The sequence below is a fragment of the Poecile atricapillus genome, chromosome 1 (genome assembly GCF_030490865.1).
Source record: "Poecile atricapillus isolate bPoeAtr1 chromosome 1, bPoeAtr1.hap1, whole genome shotgun sequence".
Lineage (NCBI taxonomy): Eukaryota > Metazoa > Chordata > Aves > Passeriformes > Paridae > Poecile > Poecile atricapillus.
The window spans coordinates 165,872,221-165,894,478 of NC_081249.1; the positions used below are offsets into that span (position 1 = coordinate 165,872,221).

The following is a 22,258-nucleotide window of genomic DNA, read 5'->3' on the forward strand; positions in this document are numbered from 1 at the left end:
GGTCTTTGCTGTTAGCCTAAGCAAAATATCTTTAAACCTCTTGGGCACAAGCACGCTTGAAACTTTCAGGATAAATCTGTATTTCCAAATGAAACCCCCTTTCCTTACTGAAAACAAAAGATGTAAACAAACTTTCCATTTTAATTCATAGCGTTAGTCATGTAAGAATCATCGCCATATAACTTCAGGGAAAACTTCTATTTAATGAGGCTTTTAATGGACCATGCTGAAAAACAGAGCCAAATTTTCTCCCTTTCCATCACCTGACTTATTGGACTTGGTCAACCCACTGGAACTGAAAAGCTGACTTAAAAACCTCAGACAACTGGCAAAAAGAGTTCCTGCAGATTAAGTTCACTCTGCACATCACATCAGCGTGAAAAATCTAAGCTAGTAAGGCAATTTCCAAACGCTGCTTCCTTTAAGCTGTGTTGCAATGTGAGTACAGATACCTTCAGCAGTGGACCCCCAGAAGAAGGTAGGTGATCCACAGCTGGCCAATTCCCTATTCTCACCTTACCAGAGACATTAAAAAGTGTTTCTAACCATGACTTCTCTCTCCACTTTGCATCTCTCTACAAGCCTCCTTTATTTCCCTCCATCCCTGGGCAGCTGAGGATGACTGCTGAACTGGAATCTCCCTCCTCTCCAGCTCCTGTCAGGCCACCAATCCCTGCCAGCAGCCCACAGGGCCATCCCTTACTGCTGTTTTCAGACAGGAAAGAGAAGGCGTGTGACCCGGCTAGCCCCTACTAAAGATAGTTATCAAAGCTCCAACTATTCCTATCTACATCTGCTGATAGGAGGAAATAATCAACTTGTCTGAGCTGGAGCAAGGGATGTTGCAGACATCAGAAAGCCACTTGTGTCAGGAAATTCCTGTCATATGTTGCATTAAAAATGACATCTTTCTGTAATTGTGTAGTAAATGGCACCTTACCATTATTTGCATGGGAACAAGAGGCAGGGTGTTGAGGAGGTTATGTGGAGGAAGGCAGAGATCTTTATGTAAAACCAGAGATAGACCTCCCCAGTGCCCTGTGCACAACTGTAGCCACATGGAGTGTCTACCACATACAAGAGCTACACTGCCATCCTCCACACTGACCCTCAGCTGTGGGACCAATTTGGTCCTGGATGTAGGCCTTGGGGAGTGCCCATCAGCGCTGATATTCACGGGCTTTTAATTCTTCACAGCAGCTTTTCCAAAGAAAAACATAAGGATTATAGATGGAATGGCAATGTTTTAACTAAAATAAACTGTCCTCCAAGGCACCTTGAGAACAGCTTGGTTTCTGTCCCTTTACTACCAGCATTACCTTAAGCTTTAGCAGACTGACTTCCTTTAAGCTGGAGTGCCTGTTGTGCTCTCACCTGGAAGTTCACCATCCAGGAGCTCACTTAAGCCCTTTCAAGTTATTTCCTCCACCGTGCATTTTTATCATTAGCCCATTTTACCCTGTCTTTAAAAACTGGATCAGGACATCAGAGACATGCTTATGAAGCTACAGCAGCTGTGAGACTTACAAGAACAGAACTGACACCCAGTATATCTCAACTTGTTGAACTTTTCAACTCGTTCAGCTTTTCAGGTCTCTGCAACATTAGCCACAGTCAAGAATTGTGCAGCTTGATACAGTGCTGTGCTTAGCACAGCTTCTTTATTCCACTTTTGCAACTAGCCAGGAGCAGAGTCTGTTACTACTTCCCAGCTTTGGGGCAATACTGTAACTTTGACCAGCTCTCAAGGCATGCTGAAGGCTCTGGAGCTGCTTCTCTATGAAAAAGCTCAAAGCTCCTAGAACTACCAAATATTCCTTTTGCAAGGGAGGAAGAACTGATTTCTAAACAAGTCTCTTTTGGATAGTAACTCGTTGTGCTGGCTTTGGCAGGGATAGAGTTAATTTTCTTCATAGCAGCAGCCTGTATGGCACTGTAATTTCAACTGATTATAAAACCAGTCTTGCTAACACACCCATGCTGCAGTTATTGCTGAACAGGGCTTGCACACTGCTCAGGCCTTCTCTGCCTCTGAAGCTGCTGCCCCTGCAGCCTGTGGATAGAGGAGGGCAAGAGGCTGGGGATGGAACACACCTGGGAGATTTGAACCCACCTGTGTGAACAGGAACTGGCTGGGATCTTAGCTGCCCTCTGGATTCAACCCACTACCTGGGTAAACCAAGATACTGGTTTATAAAGTATCTTTGAAATTTGAGCTCAAGCTGCTGCTAAACTCAGATTTAAAATCATGTGATAGGGTTAAAATTAGAAGAGAATAATACATTTTAGAACATCTGGCAGGCATAGACCAGGCATTTCTGTTGTCCAGGTGAATGTCCAAGGCCTTTTTAAAATCACTTTCCCATCTCTACACACATGTAAGCAGATATCCTTGAAAGATGAAGATATGGAGAGAGAAAAGTTGTAGCTACATTTAACATATTAATGCAATATGACAGTTTCAGAAGAAAAGTCATTTTACTATCAGTGGATCTTGAGTTTTGATATTACATTTCCCCCCCCCATTCCAGTTTATTTACTTATTTCAGCTGTTCCAAGCTTTTCACATCCTTCAAGAATTATTTAAAACATGCTTGAAGAACATGCCCTTTTCAACACTGGCACAGACACAATTTCCCTAAAGTACAGATAAGAAGATGACCAAGATACATTCCCAAATCCCTGAGAAAATTAGTGGACAGTCTGCTAATCACTCTTAGCTAGACCATGTCATTACTTATGGGTATGACCGCTAAATGAGGCATGGCTGAAGAGAAGAGAAGAACATGCTCACCTTAAATGAGAGCTACTCATGAAGCCTTCCAGAACATAAAGGGGGCTCCAATGGACATGGAGAGGGATTTCTTATATGGACATGGAGTGACAGGACAAAAGAGAATGGCTTCAAAGAGAAAGAGGGCAGGTTAGGAGCATGTCAGGATGAAGTTACGAAGAAAATTTTCACTGTGAGGCTGGTGAGACACTGGAAGAGGTTTCCCAGTGAGGTTATGGATGCCAGATTCCCAGAGGGGTTCAAGGCCAGGTTGGATGGGGTTCTGAGGAACTTGGTCTAGTGGATGGTGTCCCTGCCTATGGCACGGGGGTTGGAACAAGGTCCCTTCCAACCCAATCCATTCTATGATCCTATGAAACCCTTCAGCCTTTTCAAGGAAGGGAGTTACACAAGGATGTGTGTGGGATTACCAACCTTCAGCAAAGGATCAGTCCTGTAAAGTCACCTGCTATTCAGAGCAGTAACACAGGGACCACAGCTGAAATTTTGTTTAAATCATCAAAGAAAATTAGCACTGCAGACACAAGTTAAGGGTAGGCAATAAATACAGAGAATTTGATTTTGATGAGGGTGTGTTTACTCTGAAACAAATATTGACAGGAATGTACAAAAGTCTGGCTGAGTTTCTCATTCACGTTCTTCTCAGTGAAATTTCTGTGTAAGATACTCAAAATTGGTAACATTTCTCTTCTGAGACAGACAATTTAACAAAAGACAACAATCATCTCCAAAATCTGTAGGAAAAACTAAACATTTTCTTCATCATAAAGGCTTTATTATAAAGCCTCAAGCTCAAAATGTATTTTCTCAGGTTACTAAGGAGCTCATCAGTCTGGGCTGTCTCCCTTCACTAAGCCCAGGTGTCTAAACAAAAACTTAATGAGGAGGAGGGAAGTGTGAGGAGATGGAGAAGAAAAGGCTCAAAATAAACCAGTGTTATTCAAACACGGCTAGCTCCTAAATAAAACACAACAATACTGACCAAGTGGAGACACAGAAGACTTGGCATGGCTCCAGATCACAATAACTATTTGTCTTCTTTGCCAGAGGCAAGAAGCAGCTGGGGATGCCACTGAGGGGGATAAAATAGCACCATGCTACAACTGGAGGATTACTCCCAGAAGCAGTGCAATACATAAGAATAAAAGATGACAAGTTAGATGAATACTCTTTTTTCAGGAAAGACTAACTGTTCTTTAGGATAAGCAGGAAAATTAAAGATATGTAAAAATCTGCCAACATAGTTTTGCCAAATTCACTTGATTATAAAAATCAATAAACCTGCAGAAGGCTTTACCTGAATCAGCCTGAAATACTGCAAGGAAACCCTGGAATACGTAGATCTTGAGCCAAAGGAAATTTTGTGAAAGTATAGTACTTTCCTAAGAGTGAGTGGGAACCCTTTGAAGTACTCCTCCAATTCTGGAGGACTGCTATACACAGCACAATGGAAACTTCTGAGTGGCAGAAAATTTCTCGAGGGTTTCATACAATAGCAGGGAAAGAAAGCAGAAAGCCAGCAAGCAAGTTGGTATTTATGTACTCATTTATTTATTTATTGGCAAACATGCTTTAAAATTAAAGTTATACTACCTGCAAGCCTGCTCCACATCAAAATCACATTTTGGGGAAAGGTATAAGACTGGAATCAAAACAGAAGATTCCTCACAATGCTATATTGGTCTGTAAAATAATAAACACCACTGCATTCCTTACCCAAGTTCACTCCCCACGTGGCTGCCTCAATATGAATATACTGAGTGAAAGCAGAATTGTAGGTGCCTCAGAAATACACCTTTGTGTTAATACCATGCAGAAAGGACCAGACCAGTAATACAGGAAACCTTTCTGCTGCAGGATGTGGGACCTAAACTGTGAGTTTTCTTAAGTGCAAACGGGAGGGAAGGAGAAAAAGGAGAACAAACTCCAATTGTATGACATTAAGCGTTACATAAAGTAAACCACGGTCCTTTCCAAAAAACCGTTAAGTCAATATATAATATCTCTGCAAAATACATGGAATGGAAGCAATTTCTTTTCTGCACCTTTCAAAGCTGACAGGAAAAACAGCACTACAATGCTGGAAGAAACATTGTGACCAGCAAAAAAAGAACAGGCAAGAGGGCTTGATTTCCACTAAGAAGCCAAAACACAGGTAAGATAGCCAAGAGAACATCTGGATTCCAATTTCCAGGTCAAAGCTGTGACCTTTAGGAACCTAAATTTCCTAGGCAGTTAGTTTGAAATTCTTAAAAGCAAACAAGTTACCACAAGATAAAGGGTGTGGATTTACAGCTCATGAACTGCTAAAGCCAGGTAGCTGTGGAACAACCCTACTTTCAGCCATGACAAACAGGTGGTGAGGTAATACAGTATCGGCATCTGAAAAGCGCTTTGCCCTAGAAGAGAGATAATGCTTAATACAAGCACCATACAAAATGGATTAACTAGGACTGATAGGGTGACAAGAAGGAAACGTATGGGCTGATTACCAGGAAGACTTGCTGGCACACAAATGTGTTAGACCATGGAGCAGTCTCCCACGGGAACTGGTGAAAGCCCAGGCAGTTGAAGGTTTATGAAAAAAATTACACCAAACAACAGACAAAACAAGCAGTAATTCTTCAGGGAAACAGCAGAGGTATTTCCACATATACAGAGCTCCCCTCCCTAATTCAGCCAACCAGAAAAGTTTTACACAGAACTTTCTAGAACGGAATCCTTTCCTTGTCACAGCACTTTTGCACCCAGCAAAGCACGACACCATCACTGTGCAGGGGGATTGGACCTGTCCCTTTCCGAAAGGCAGCACTGGTTCTGTGACCGCAGCCCACCCAGCTTTGATCCCTGCGCTCCCTTTCAGCTCAGGACCCTGCCAGCCTGCAAAATGTGAAACTAAGGCCAAGAAAATGACCTCCTGCATTTGAAAATGACTGGCCTCCTCCACTCTGTAGAGACTGCAGACATTTGCCGTGTCCTTAACCAAGGCAGGCTTGCAGAGTTAGTGTTATGAATATTCATATATCACTTACTACAGACATGTGTCATTCAAGCTTTAACTAGAACTTTCCAAATAAATCTATTCTGAGGTTTAACAAGCTCTTACACAGCTCAGCTCTGTGGCATTCACAATGCAGATGACAGCAGTACATCCGAATACCTCTAGTAATACAAGAAGACCTATCATAGCCAGAGTTCAGCCCATTAACTGTCCTGTAGCAGCACTGGGCTGAGTAACCACAGGTTTAATAGCTGTGACCTGCAGCTATTTGCAGAGACATACCAATGTAAGTGTATTTTGGGAAGTGCTGTGTGCTGCAATGTGCTCTGTGGTTCCAGGCACTTCCTTGCATTGACTATCAACAACCAGCATTTCTAAAAGTCCAGCTCATCTGACAAAGGGACATCGGTCTCTCTCTTTACCAAGAAACTTAAAGAAGTGACAGCTTTCAGTATCTGGCAAGTTCATTGTCTCTCCAGTATGTGCACTTCAAGACCAAACAAGTTACCAGTGCAATTAGGAAACTCCCTTTGCAAACAAAACTGATTTTATTTACTGTCTGATAAGGGCTTTCAGTGGCAACCTGGGCTCAGCAGAAGCCAGGCAGTAAGGATTACAGAACATGCACTTCCATAGCACATCCTGACTCAGGTGTTTCCATACTGAATATCTACATCTAGTAAAGATGCCCTAAGAGACAAAGATAAGTCACAGAAAGGACACCATGTCAGATTTACTACTAGCATGAATAACTGACAATAAGACTTCAAGGCTCGTCATCCTTTCTCACTGCAATCCCCTTTCTTCCCCTTCCTCCCTTTATGCACTCTACAACCCAGGATGACCCCAGAAAGCACAAAAAGCAGCCAACTCATCTCCAGGGTGCACTGGCAATGAGTGCTGGGGACAGTCTCACTTCTGGTTTTCCCACTAACAGTGGCAATTTCAATTTTAAGTATTTTATCGCCTGTAGACAAAAGCAAAATGGAAAAGTAGCTGAAACATGCTAAGTATCACTGAATTTATCTTGGTAATATATAGCAGGAACTGGTTTTATGGTTAAAAGCAACAGAACATAGGTTCACATAGTTGGCACTGGTGGAGGCAAGGCACTCCAATCCAGCTGTACTACCACCATGGCAGTTGGCTTTGCAGCAGAATTCATCCTGCAGCAGAAACTAAGAATATACACAGGAGAATTCAGCTGTTTTCTTCTCTACTGAAAATAAATGCCTTAAATAAGTGCTTCAAGTTACTTCTAAGTAATAAAAATAGCTCATGAAAAATAGGTCCCTTTCAAGCTGTCTCCTTCTATGGGAAACATGATGAGAAAAAACTAAGACTTAACAGCAATTAATTTCCAGCACATCCAATAAAGTGCATTTTATCACTTATATTTATATCTCAGACTGACACAAGGCAGTTAGACATAAGATAACTACCTACTATAAAGGTGACAGCAATAGAGTAACAACTTATTTCACTTATTCTGTTGGGTTTTTTTTTATTTGGTTGGATTTTACTTTAGGAAGCAACAGCAAGGGACTTATTTTTGCCAGAAATATAAAGTTTCCCCTCTTCATCCTGTGCTTTCAGGAAGGTTAACCTTCATTTTCTCGGCAATAAAACTTTTCTTCTGCAGTTTTTCCTTTTTTTAGACATTTCAAGCTCATTACATTAGTCTGTTATTTCAGAATCCAAAGACTGTCCTGAGTTCTGGAGAAAATGGGTGGTATCTTCAAAAACAGGTCTGGGACTGCTCCATCTAAAATACATGGTATTTTAAAACTGAATGGGAGGCATGGCTGAGTCACAGGCCCACACTTGTGTTAGCACGAATCTTCCTAGGAAAATTAGGAAAGGAGGACACATTGGGATTGACTTGGTCCAGATTAGCAACATATCTACATATTTCATGCTCTTTAGCAGATCACTCAGTCCAGATGGAAAAGATGCTACCTACAAAGGCTACTCCTGCAACCTCACTTTCCCAGCTCAGCTATAACACAGGAGCACTCCCATAGGTCCAGCCCAGAGCCACCTCCTTGGACCACAGGATGCACCAGACTACAGAAAAGGTTTTCAAAAAGTCTCTCTACACTACTGAAGACAGCAGTCTCTCACACCCTCATCCTTTCAGACTCTTTCAAAAAAGCATACTAAAAATGCAGAAATAAGCTGTTGGTGTGTTTGGGTTTTCTTTATATTATAGGGGCAGAGGTTCTCCAAGTTGCCATGCTACTTGCCTTCTATATTTATGACTACTATATTTGACCAGCTCCTACAGAACCAAAATCCCTCATTGAATACTGAAATTATCTCATTTAAAAAAAAAAACAAAAAAAAAATTTCATCCTGAAATTAGTATTACAAGCCTTCTTTCCCTACCACACACCTATGGAGTATGCATGTTCTCCTGCATATGGTAGGTACTCCTTAACTGCGAAGTAATAAAAGTGCAATCACTGAAATATTAAAAGCCTGTAATTTTAGTTTTCTTCTACTGAGCTGCCAATGAGTATCATGATATCACAGAACATCCTGAATTAGAAGGGGCCCACAAGGATCACAGAGCCAAATTCCCATAGAAGATTCACAATGTAGTATTTTTTTTAAACAGAGCCATGAGAAACACAAATAGCAAAATCATGCTATTTTGCAAAGCTAACACAAGCTATTGCATTGTATTATATTTTGCTCTGAAGCTAGAAAAGTCCCTCAAGAATGGCCAAAAAAGTAGAGCAATTTCTATGAATGTTCACAGAAGGAAGGACACAGACTGAGAGGCTCTGCCTTCTTGTGCCCCTAAACTCCAAGTCACTCATGAACATTTCCATCGCTAAGGAAGAGGTCTAGAGCAACACAAATACAAGCAATTTAACAGTAAAGATGGTCAGAAAATCTGCCAGCATTTTATAATGGAATTCATTCAGGAAAAAAATTTCAGTTAAGATTCTTTGGAGGACAGGTGGACAGATGGGATGAGATTCACACACACGTCTGTGCAGAGTGGGCTGATGCATTCATATTTACACCCCAAGGAGACAACTAGAGCACTTGGTTTTTTGCATGAACCTCAACAGCAGCTGCTCAGCACCTTTGAAAAACAGGCTCATTACTTAGCAGCTTACCCCAGGCTTCAGATATAAGAAGGACCAGTATGGTCAGTCATCTGACTTGTCCTATGACCCAAGCCACAGAACTTCCCCTCACCATGACCTCCATCATAACTGACAACCTTACAGAATACTTATCTTTGTGAAAATAATAAAATCATTATTTAAAACAGCTTTTACTAACTGTGAAGCTAATTTGATATCTAGCAAAACTTTTTACTGATTATTTCCCCTTACTAGAGCACGTCAGCTCCATAGTAAATATTTTATGTTCCCACTACATCTCCTATGCCTTTAAAAAAAAAAAAAATCACCTTTCAAAATCTAAAGGAACATATGAAAAATTTAGTGTAGGCAGCTTTAGTTCTGCCATGTTTGTCTTTTGGAGGATTACAACTGGAGTCAGGCTGTAATTCAGCAGTGGTCCAGGAGGCAGGACTCCTCACTGAGGTTGGCTGCAGGGTGCAACAACAAGTGTTCAAACACTGAGGCTGCCACCTCCAGCTTAGAGCTAGCACCATAACTTGCAGCCCAGCATGTGCTGCAGCCACACCCTGGTGGCAAGACACGCTTCTGCCTGACCCAGTGCAGGGAACAAAGTGTGACAAACACAGCAGTGTAAGCTGATACACAGCCAGCTAGGAGCAGAAGGGAGATGAGCAGTTTAGAGGGAACCATCCTAACAGCTCATCACAAAGCAGGAGGCTTCTCATCACCAGTGCTCTCTCTAAAGAAACAGGCATTCCAGTGCTGTACCTGGATAGATTAAGACAAATTGGGTAGGCCTGTGGTCACACACAGGCAGAGGCATGCACAATTTGCCTCTTCTTTCCACAGACAGAGCAGATAGACCCTGGCTCTGCTGGGGATGCTGCCTGGCCTCACTGATGTGGCACAGGGCTCAGGAGCCTATTAAGAGCCATGGAGAACAAAGCTGTTCCTCTGATACGCTAGCACAATTTTGCAACCTTAAAAAGAGGAGTTGGCTTGTCTCCAGACAACTTTCAAGTACAAGAACAAGCACAGGACGGGCTCCAAACACAGGTCCTTCAGTACAGCCTGTTCTGAACACCACAGCACAGATGTTTGTGAAGGGGAACAAAGAAGGATGCAGAACTGGTGGTGCAAAGAGTGGTCTGAAGTTTGAAATTTGCTCTTCAAAAGCTCTGTCACTGCAGCCTCCTCTAACACCTTGATGTCTCCTTTATATTGTAGAACCCAAAACTGCCCCCAGCACTCGAGGTGAGGCTGCCCCAGCTCAGAGCAGAGCAGGACAATCCCCTCCCTTGCCCAGCTGGTGATGCCGTGCCTGCTGACCCCAGGACATGGGTGGCCCTCCTGACTGCCAGGGCACTGCTGGCTCATGCTCAATGTATCATCAACCAGGACCCCAGGTCCCTTTCCATGGTACTGCTTGGAAGTCATTTAAGTCAAGCACATTATTGGTATCAATATACAATAATAAAAGGCCTGAAATACACAGACATTCAGACCTGAACTTATAATTCCTCTCAATCAAAGAGAACCCCAAACCAAAGCAAGAAAAAAACTCCACCAAAGGAAAAGAAATATTGATTATTAGAACCAGAAGAGTCTTAGAGTTGTACAAAGAGTGCACAAAGCTGTAAAGCTGTAACAGCAGTCTAGATCCCAGATCTTTCCAGGAAACTTTTATTATTTAGCTATTACTCGGTGGAGCACTAATTAAGAAGACTTAACAGATTAAAGTATGAGTTGCTTCAATATCAAATAGTTCCTTCTATTTTAAATATTCAGGAGATGCTCCATTGTAACAGCTGGAAATGTCCTATGACTGAACATCTACACATGCAGAGAGCATCCTCAGGTAAAGACTACAAACATCTAGGTAAAGAATTTTACAAGCCCCTCCACATCACTGTGGAACTGTTCAGTGAGTTGCTTTGTTTTGCTTTAAATTTCTATTTACTTGGTGTTTCTGGGTGTTTCCTCATTGTTTTATTTTTCATCGTACTAGCATGAGCATGTCACTGTGCCATAGACTGTTGCTAAGTGATCCTCTACAAACACCAAGTTCTTGAAACAAAATCATAAACAATCCTGAGATATTCAATAAATAAAGTTGCAGCACATCAATCCTAAGAAAATTTGTAAGGAATTAAAATTCCCAGTCATCAGCTACTATGCTTAGCACATCTCTCTACTAGAGAGATGAAGTAAAGATCTAGAAGATGAAGTAAACTCTGTCAGCTCTTCTTTTAAACATTAACTTGACGGTATTACTGCACCAAAACTTGGCTACAGGCTGACATATCTGGGCAGTAACAAAGTAGACCATCAAGACAGCATTTCCATGGACAGATTATTTTTCATGCATGATTATGCTGCATTTGCATCCTGATTCCTTAAACAAAAAGGCAGCATAGCATTACTTCAAAATCACTTTTGCTGTAAGCAGAGTTAGGCAGTACTCACTCCAGGAGAGTCTTGGACAGTAGTTATAAAAAACAACCCTCCAAAACTGGGTATATTCAGATTTATGGAGAAGGTAAAAGCAGTCAGATTTGATTTGAAAAGAACACATCAAAAGTGTCACAGAGCCATGAGCCATAAAAACACCAAGAGACCCCTTTACTAGCTGCTAAGAAAGAACAGGACACCTTGACAATAAGCTCCACTAACTCAGGACTGCTGCAATTCCTGGGATGTGACCATGGCTTAGCAACCACACAAGACCAACTTTCAAGTCCCATGTGGTTCGAGGGGCTGCCCATGCCTGTCTTTGCTTTGAACTCAGTCCCTCCAAACTGAGCAAGATGCTCTATACCTGCAACACTAGTGCTCCTAGCTGGTGTTTCACTGCGACTGCAGCTGGGTAAGGCACTCCCATTCCAGCCTGGAAAGGTCCTCCTTGTACACAAGGTGGTCAGCAGTGCAAAGACACAGTAAACAAAGACAGGAGTGTGGTGAAAACAGATTTGCTGAAAGTATCATTTAAACCTTTCTTGTGTCTAAGTCAGCAGTTTGCCACTTCAGAAGAAAGGACCTTGTCAAGGGAGAAGTTGATGGGAAAATGCAACTCCACTCGCCTTCTAAGCTTCCACTGTCCCAACTACCCACCGCCCATCAGGGTACCTCACTAGCCTCTTTCCTTCTTTGTGCTATTTTGAAGTCAAACCTACTCTGTACTAATACAGAAGTAAATATAATCCACTGAGCTGCTGTACAAAGGGCTGACTGCCCTAAACTAGTAAAAAGGCATAACACCAGCAGACCTTTAAAAGGCACTGCAAGCTCTGGACCGTACTGTATAGACTGAACGTGCTACAGCACAAGCAGCAGCACTGTCCTGGTGCCTGAGGGTGCTGTACCTACTCAGGCACAGCATAATCACACCTACGTGGCACACAGTGCTCACAGAGCCAACACAGCTTTTGTGTGCATCCACTTCTACAAGCTCACTCAAAAAGATTCCAATTTTTGGAGCCACAGAAAAAGTAGAAATACATTGATTTAATTGTACAAGCAGGTTGAAGAAGCTAAGAAGAGACACAGCAGGCAGCTACTTCAAAGAAAGCAATCACAGCATTTATCAAAAGAAAGCAGAGAACTTGACCATTCAACACACCTGTTAGACAAGATTGACCACCAGGGTGTAGTTTCCTCACCCAACAGGAACTGAAAGCGGTGTGAGGACATGGCCCTTTACTAGTAGGAAAAAAGGTTCTCTAGATAATGGAGAATCATCAACTCTAACCTGCCGTTTTTGGCTCAGAAGTGGAAAAACTATCAGGAGCAGAGACCAGTGGAAGGATCTGCCACCAGCAGGGAACAAGTGCTATCCCTACCTCCTTTTAGTCACTTAGTTCACTGATAACCAGCTATTAAGTTCTTGCATAGTATGTAAGTCATCATGACAGGCTAATGAACATGTAATCTGCTTTGATTCAGTTTCAAACTGCTTTGTACTTAAAAAAGTACAAAGCAGTTTGTATTCTTTATAGCTGCCTTTCTTTTTCAGACACTTAAAGGTTGTTATCATAAAGGAAAGGGTATTACAAAATAAGCTCATCTAGGTCACAGGAAAGAACATTTTCCAAGCTAACCTAAAGTGCAAAGGACCTCTCTGCAATCAACATAAATTCTCTACAGAAAGCAGTTAGCCTGTTCTCTAATCTTGCCATCAGTAAGGCGATGAACAATTTAACACTGGCTATGCCGCTGAGGTTTCAGGACACTGCAGTTGTGCAACCAAGCCTCTTGAACAAGAAAACAATTTCAAATGCACTTAGACCTTTGAGTAAAAGAAGCTCTTAGCTCCAATCAACAATTTATGACAAAGCTAAAAAGTGTCTCAGATTGCAAAGTCGGCCAAAAATTCCTCTACAACAGTTGTTTTCCTTACATTTTACAGTATTAGCTCAGTCCCAATGGCATCTTTTCCATCTCGTCCTGGGATGATTCTGTCAAAACACTGTAAATAACTCTTCTGCACTTTGGCAAAGTACCAGAAGGAGGAATAGTTTTTTTGTAAAAAAGCCCTCACTAACTACATGCTTACCTTAAAACACACCCTCAAAGACACAATGTATAAGTCAAGACGCACAACAATTTTAAATTAGATACAAACTTATTCAGGGAAGCACACCAACTGGGAAATTAAATTAGGCAACTATAATTTACTGAAGGAAGTTCAGGTTGAGAAATTGATCAGTGATTTCTAGTAAGACACTGAACTATGGTGGATCCTAAAATAGCAACCAAAACACAGTGTAAGGTAAGTCCATTGCTCAGCAATGACAGAAGCATTTTATGGTTTTGTGTATAGGTATAGCTTCTACTTTCCCACCTGTAAGCTCTGTTGTGCAAGTTTTCAAAGCAGCACCACCCTCAATTTGATTTTTTTCTTTAAATCATGACAGAAATGTGAGATACTTTACTGACTGGTTAGCTGACAGCATTGCCTTAGGATCCTACAAGCTGACAAGCAAACTAGCAGATGAGTTATCTTGACAGGCTCTTATTCACCTATAATATGGGCAACAAGTAACTTTTTTGACTCCTTTTGACAAAAATAACCTTAACATAAAAAAAGAACCATTAAAGTAAAATGTACTATGGCATCACCATTTCAGTGACGAATCTGCACACTGAAGTCAGGTGCACTTTGAAGTGCATATTAATGCACTGTTGAGTCACAGAAAGCACACCTGGATATGGAACCTCCTGGGAACAAAATCACCCTGCTCTGTGGGCAGGTGATCTGGAAGAGAAACAGCAGAGTACAAACTGTGATTACCATGAACAAAGCTGCCTCACAGAGCTGTACAAAGCTGTATGGCTGTTGTGGTTCCTCTGGCTTTGGGATTTACACAGGTTGATTACTATGTCAGTAGAACACTATCTTGAAACTGAGCAACAAAGAGACTCACAGGAACCTGCTGGAGAAAGCTTCTCTCCAGGCTCTCCCCAGTCTATGGGAATAAAGTCAACGCTTGCCCTCAACTTTCTCTTTGAAAAGTGCTTTCCAAAAGGAAGGTCTACTTCCATCATGTGCTAAGGGATTGCTTAGGGCAGAGCAATTCCCTTAGGCATCCAATGACTATTTCAATCCATTTACTGTGTTTATCCACCCTTGCTCCTGGCATAGCCAGTAGAGAGCCACACTAATCTCATCTATAAAGCTGCAGCAGCAATCTCCTTTGTTACAAGTCACATGAGGGAAGGGGGTTGAAAAAAAATAAAAATAAATTTAAAAATTAACACACTACAGCTCTGTGACCATATGCTTAAGAAACACACATCTGGGATAAACCACTTCTACCTCACTTTGTAGAGACTATGCTTATAATCATCTAAGTTTCTCCTGGTAATCTTCCATCTTCTTCAAACTGAAATCCTAGATTCAGCAATTTACACCCTACATTATTAATTGCACTGCTTTTGGTACCAGTGCAAAGTTACCATTAGCAGTAAATTTTACCAAAAATCGATAGTGATGAAAAATAAACTGTCAAAAAGTCCAGAAGTGTTTTCCATCAACAGGTCAATATTAGAGTCAGTTCTGTGGCTGACCTTTTTTCCTCTTCACCAAAAACCAAGTTATTTTTAAACCACCACCAGATATTGCAAAATAACAACCAAAGGCACAGAAAACTCGTACAACATATGCAGAAACCCCTTCTGTCTTACCTATGTTTAGACATATAGCAAAGAGGTCTACACTTTGCCAAAAAGAAATTGAAAGAAAAAACAAGTGTATTGCTATCACCGGAAATGCAGAGTTAAAGTGAAAAATAAATACTTATGCTAGGAAAAGACATCACCTTTAAAACACAGTGCCCCTTGGAGAGAAAAAAAGGGGATGGGATGGGGGCTGAAGTTCAGTTGCTGCAATTAAGTTCAAGCCACTCTTCTGTCTTCTGCTATATTTCCATGAAGGCAATGATGTTCAGGAAAACATTTCCAGTTTTTGCTGTATTTGATTGTGCTCTGTTTTATACAGAGGCAGCTTAAGTAAATGCATTAGGAGTTTCTCTAACTTAAGGCTAAACACCAAACACAGGAAAACCTAAGAAATTTTAGGGCTTAATGTCTTTAAGCACCAGATTTGATTGGAACCATTCACTCTTGCAACATGAATACGTTTATCTCCTTTAATTGTGAACTGCCAGAAGAGCAAGCAAGCGTGCAATATTTTCAGATACAATTATCTCAGGCCACAGATCAAAGGAGTAGGTCTTGGAGGAGCTGCAGAAAGAAGAGTCAACATACACTGAAAGCTCCACTGATCTTCTGCAGTTCAGACCTACCAGCACCCTCACTGAGGAAGACAGGCATACAGGTAGCCTCCTTCACTGTTCTGATGATATTCTCTCTATAAAGCTTCTGTAGGAAGCAACCAAGTCTGAGCTACAGTGGATACATGAGTCATTGATCCAAAAAAACATCTCTGTAGAACTAAGCCCTAGGACTGAAGACAAGGTTACAACTGCTGTGACAGGAATGAGCTTGCAACTCTGACAGAGCAGAGAACTGCATGACTTCATCCCCAAAATACACAAAGGATGGGGCATTCATCTGGGAGAGGACAGGGTCAGAGATACAGTCACCCTTGTCACGGTATCATATTAACTCCCTATCCTTCCTACTCCAAGAAAAAACTTCAGAAAAGGTCAAAAGAGCTACATGCATATTTGTACTTCAACAGTGACTTTGCAGTTTCAGCAAAACTGCAAATGAGACAGGTTAGTTTTAAAATGAGGCATTTCCTGAGTCACATGCCTCTGAACACACTCCATGTGCCTGTTTTGATACCATATCACAACACCTGCATCCAGTGAGACAAACACTTCTATTGTTTAATGCAGACTCAAAGCCAAGTCTTTGTAAGCCAGTAGGCACCACTGCAATAATCATGATTCAAAAAAGCAATCTAATTGTCGTGGCTTTTTTTTGCAAAGACTGGGACTGAATGATCCAAGAAGAGGCAAATAAAGAGTTTTACAATCCAGCATTTCTTTGAGGGTCTTATTTTTATCCATACTGTTTCTTCTTGGCGGATTTATGAAGCTTTTCAGTTCATAGAAGTATCTGGGAAGACATATGCTAATGACAGAAAGAGTATTACACACCAATCTTCAGAAATTAACAGTCCCATTTTCCTTCACACACTCATTTATCTCTAAATCTATCCACTTAGATATATGAAAGTAACTTAAATGGCATTTCACTATGTAGAATATTACCTTCATTAGGAAACAAAGGCAGAATTTGTAAGGGACTTGCCTAAAGTGTGTGCAGTGACAAAGCACTGCAATTCCAGTCCCATTACAGCCACCAAAACCTTTGGAAGAGGTCCCACAGGGATTGGATTTTCACTCAGGACTTCCCAACTCCCAGCCCTTAGCACTGTTAGGAATCACTGCCTCATCACTACATACCAAGGAGTGGGGAAAAGACAAAGGGGCTGCAGCAGTGTCTCCATAGGCAAAAACAGTACAAGCTCCAACCTGACAACCATTCATTATACATTAGTTACAGATTTCTAAATCTTAGTAATGTTTTCACTCACACAGGTGCTGTCTGCAACCAACTGCAGAACCCACACCTCTCCGAGGCTACTGGGATTCACCATCAAAAGAAAGCAGTCAAACCAGTCAGTAAGAGACTCTCTCTGGGACACAAAAATTCTTCATGGTTCTCTCTCTCACTCACTCAAAGTGAAAATAAATCTAAATGCAATTTGATTTGCTTGGCTTACTCTAATTTTTAAGAATAAGTGTTGTTCATTTAATCTGCATTTAATTAGATTCATTAATCTTCATTTAATCCACACAGTGAAAATGTTCCATAGTTTTGCCTGCCTTCCCTGCCCAAACAGATGTGTATTTATTCTTCTTCCCCAGTGGACCAGAGAGGCCCATGCTGTACCCAGCTGACCATCATTGTGCCAAAGTCATCTCCCTCTGCACTGGAACCTGTGCTTCATTCTTGCTGGGCAATGCTGCTTCTCAGCTACTGCAAACGTCTCACACAGAAGGATCTCCCCCACTGAGAAAGACCAGGGGAATGATTCTGCCTGGGATTTGTTCTTCCACACTCCTGCTGTTTCTGGGTTTGAAACTGACATTAATGCACTTTTTTGTAAGACCCTGCTTTGTGTGCTTAGCACACCCTGTGTAGCACTGGCACTAAGAAGTATCAGGATCTTTCCAAGATTTTAAGCAGTGGCCCCCTACCTTCAAACACACACAAAGTACCTAACACAGTCCAGACTGGGAAGGGCCACTACAGCATCATTTCCAAAAATGCACTGAAGGCAAAGCAGGCTGCCATTCTCAGGAAAACATGCACTTTATTGAAGGCCTGGCATGCATGTAAAAATAAACTTTCTTCTCCCAGTACTAGAGAGCCAACTCTCCAACATCTCAACAACCTTGCTTGCTTTGGAAACTTTCCAGTCACATCTTTCTGTATATGCTATCAAATATATATTTTACAAGCTCATTTCTTGGTTAGAACACTGCTGTTTCAAGCTTATTCCATTAATACCTCATGTGAAAATAAATCTCTCCTCCTTTCTAGAAAACAGTTCCCTGACAACAAATGGTAGAAATCATTGTCATTAGTATTCCATTTTGATTGAAGAACTAAAAAGTGCGGAGGGCACCCTGAATTCTCCTTTGCAGGCTTCAAGAAAACCCATGTCTCAAAGGACAGTCTTCTTTTCCAAAGTAAAATATTTCAAATATTTTGATTCCCAGAGAGTTGGGGGGAAAATGGAAAAACAAGACAGCAGTCGAGACCATTGTAACTACTACAATCAGCTGTTCCACATCAGAAAACAAGTTCTCCTTCACATCTCACAGCTATTAAAAAGCATAGTTTGAAATACTACTAATCCCACTTTTATAGCCAACTGACTAGAACATCTTTCTAAGGTAAAAGAGCATTAGTGTTCATTTGATCCAAAAACACCCACCAAAAATAGGAAATCTTCACTATTTTAGAATTAAAAGTGCAAGAAAGAGCTCTAGGAAAGTTTGGGTGTGGAAGTACTTGAAACAGCTTTGAAGACGTGAGAAATATGAAGGCTCCAAAGTTTGTCACACAAAAACTGAACTGGCAATTTGTCAGAAGCTAAAGGGCTGCAGATAATTATTCTGGTTTTGCATAGCTTGTGAAATAAAAATAAATGCATGTCTCTATCAGAGGTACTTGTGATGATTTCCACTTCAGTGCACATGTTTCCACTCTTAAATTCTTTTAAGCCAATAGATTTTTCCTGAAAAACAAGGTAGATGTTCTTTCTCTCCCATGCCAGCGTACAGTCATAAGAAACTAGCCACCTGCACTAGCTGATGAACCGACAATTTTCAATCCTAAATTTTGCTCTCCGTTAATTTGAGAGATGGAGGGCTGGACACTGAACAAAATCAGAAACAGCTTTACTTTTAAGACAATACATAAAACCCTTATTTGCTAGTTTCCATTACAGAAAATAGCTTTTTTAGTAATAAACACCTCATCATCCATCCACTGCACAGCTTCATAGGCAGTCTTCCCCTTGAAACAGCGATGAAAGAATTTATTAAGAAATGCTTCAGTTTAAGCATTTTCTGGCAAAGCACCCCAATGCCAGCACAAGAGCTGCTCTGCCTCAGCCTTGCCAGCTGCTGCCTGCCTGGCAACTGCCTGCGGGCCATGGCAGATGGCTTCAGTCATGTCTGTCACCTGTTCAGGGCATCTCTACCCTTCTCTGGCCACCAGCTCAAGCCACACCAGCTGAGCAGGCAGCTGTGAAGGGTGGGAAGAGACGGTAAGAAAGGAGAAGGTGTGGAAGTGCCACAGGAACCACAAGAGCAATACATTGAGAAAACTTTAAATACAGGAAGGTTAAACGCAGCTGAATTGGTGCTGTCTTTCACTGGAAGAGAGCCAGCAACCCCAGCCCTGCTGACCACCTTTAGCTGCTCTTGCCTTTGTGCCCACACAGCCAGCACAAGCTAGTGGCCCGACACCCCCTGCGAGACAGCTGCAGCTGAAATTCCTGCAGCACAGGGTTGCAGCACAGACCACAACAGCACTGGGGCTGGTACTGCAACAGGTCCCTGGGAGAAACAAGAGACATCCTTCAGTCTTTCCTCCTGCAACAGTGGAACAAGATTGTTTCCTCACCTTGTGGGGTATAAACAAGTAAGCACCCTAATTCAAAAAGCACCCTGATATTCAAGTGATCCCTGCCTAAAGAAAATAAGCGAATGTCCCATAATAAGGGGAGAGATGCAGCACAGTATTCTGTTAAGAACCCATCTTGAAAAGCTAGTAAATAGCTTTTTTTTGTTTTTTCCTTGTAATATAACACTGGTTTGCGGCTGCCACACTGACTTGGATTTAAGTTGCAGAAAGCATATCTAGACCCAAAAGATTGCCAGATTTTAAGGATGCTGCTACTCAGAGTTCTGCCATGTCCACTGGAAAAACAGAAATGAGCTAATCTTATTATTCATGCTCCAAAATGTTTGGGTGCAGGCTCAGACTCATACTGTCTATTGAAAGTTCATAACCTTGAAAGCTTTTTATTTAATTAATCTACTGTACCATCTTCTAAGCCAGCTAGCTTGATGAATGTTACTCGGTTGTACTACATAACACTGCACATTTCAGCTCTTGTACCTTGAGTTCACATTGAATTCTTATTATGTTAGAAATTAATCAGATTTCTAAAAAAAACCCATTATTAATCACCACACAAGTTGAGAGGTTTTCTGTTTGTTTTCAATGTGATGCTTTAATTAAGGTGTTACTGCTAGCTAAAGGAGAATGCCTGCCTAGCATCCCACTGCCAGTGCTGTTCTTGTTTTATTTCTCTTTAGAGGATGTGCATGTTTCCCTACTCAGTAAAAATAGAAAGCTGGAACCATTCTCTCTGCTGAAAGTGGAAGTCTGAGAGAAGACAAAATACAAAACCTGAAGACAAGTCATGAAATGTTAATTGCTGTCTAGCAGCAGCTCACTGCATCTGTATAGCACAATTAGCTCTAAGAAAGCAAAATAAAAGAATTTAATCTGTCTAGCTGAAGAAGAGAGGACTATCCTAAATCCTCTCTGAAGGAAGGAAACAGAAGTCACACAGGTGCTTATTTGAAGACTTACAAGACTTTCCTTTAGTAGTAGAAAATCCTTTCTTACTCCTGTGAAGCATCTTTGGAAAAGAATAATCTGATGTATGTTCACAGAAGTCAGCACATACCAGTCCCTCATGCTTTGCTCTCTAGCAGCATGTGACTAAACCTTACCTTCCAACTCACTAATTACTGGAAAGCAAGTCTATATAAATTCAGATGTCTTCTGAATGTAAAGAAGAAAATAGGTGAACATCCTGTGTATCTTGGGTTTTGATTTACTTGCCTACTGTCAGATCTAAGAGCTGGTTTCTCTCTAACAGGACAGATCCTTTAAAGGAGAAAGGGAAGCAAATCAAAGAAATGCTGCTGCTTGACACAGGAACACAATATTCCCTCTGTCAAATAAACCTTGTGCACCAGAAGGACCAAGATAATCCTTCATCTAGAAGCAGGGCTAGGGGGACGGATCATGAGAGGTGCCTCAAGCAAAGGTTTCTAGCAATAAGAGATGAAGAAAGGGCCCATTTTTGATACATTCCCTACAGCACATGCATCAGAATATATAAAGCAACACACAAGGCAAAGGGTGATCACACACTTCTATCCATCCTGTTCCAGCAGAACAGCAGGCACCAGTGATTGAGGTGTGCCTTTGGGGCACAAATTCCCAGTACAGATTTGTCTGACATCTCAACCACACTGTTGAATCTGAGACCATAAATTATGAGACCATAAAGCGCTTTTATGGGGACAAAGTTCTGTCTAGTTCTGCCCAAATGTTTCCCAAAATGCTCTTACAATAAATAAATACTTTCCAATAATTTTGTGTCTATCTGATGACTAGCCATTAAGCTACACAAACATTAGACTAAGAGGCAACCTGTGGAAGGACAGCAACTTTAATCCATGAGGTAAAATGGAGTCTGCCCTCAGCTCAACTAATGGATGCATCACTGAATTCATCTGAGTCCCTTGCTGCTTAAATGTACAGTGCAGGTGCAAGGCATGTATAACAAATGCAGGCATTGGACTGCAATACACTGGGGTGTTAATAAAGTAATAATGTCCCCTAGACAGTGACACAAATATGAGCTAGCTTTCTCCCTGTGCTCCTGATCAAGCTGTGCTTTGCAAATGCAGGTTTGTTTTTATCAGTCTGGTAATGCCAGTATCAAAACTGATGAAAGAAGCTGCCCCTTAGCTCTGAGCAATAGGGGGTACATGTAGGGAAGATGATGCTGTAGTGGTGAAAGGTTAAATACAGCCAGTAAAGTATATGCTCTTTGTCCTTCTAACACAATGCAGTTCTCAGACAGCCACTCATAACTGAAGGACATACTCTGAATTTTAACTAACAATAAGAATTTTTTAAGTCTTTTCTGACAGTGGATTCTTCAAAATAACATGGCCTGATTTCTCAGTTTATTTTTTGTTAAATGCTTTTCTCCTGCTCCCTGCTGGGGTTGAGAAGCACCTTTCACATGGATTTAAGAGCAACCTTGATTACCCATGGCTGGCACACTATTTTCCTCCTCTCTCCTCTGCCACCTCTATTGAAGCAGTGTCATCATCACTTTTACTATGTAAGGAACTCACCACTTCAGAGTTCAAAACAAGCACCTGGTAAGTATCAGCAAGACTGAAACCTATGACATACAGCTCTTCTACGTACCCAAAACAAGCCAGAAAAAGAAAGAGAATGCTTCCCCTTCATCTTTCAGGGCTTACAGTATTCCAT

The 22,258-nt window shown here is 41.4% G+C and overlaps 1 protein-coding gene across 4 annotated transcripts in view; it reads right to left on the minus strand.

Moving 5' to 3' along the window:
* Window positions 1–22,258, minus strand: part of ITPK1 (inositol-tetrakisphosphate 1-kinase) — a 137,759-nt gene that overhangs the window by 83,460 nt on the left and 32,041 nt on the right. The gene's annotated exons all lie outside the window — the stretch shown is intronic.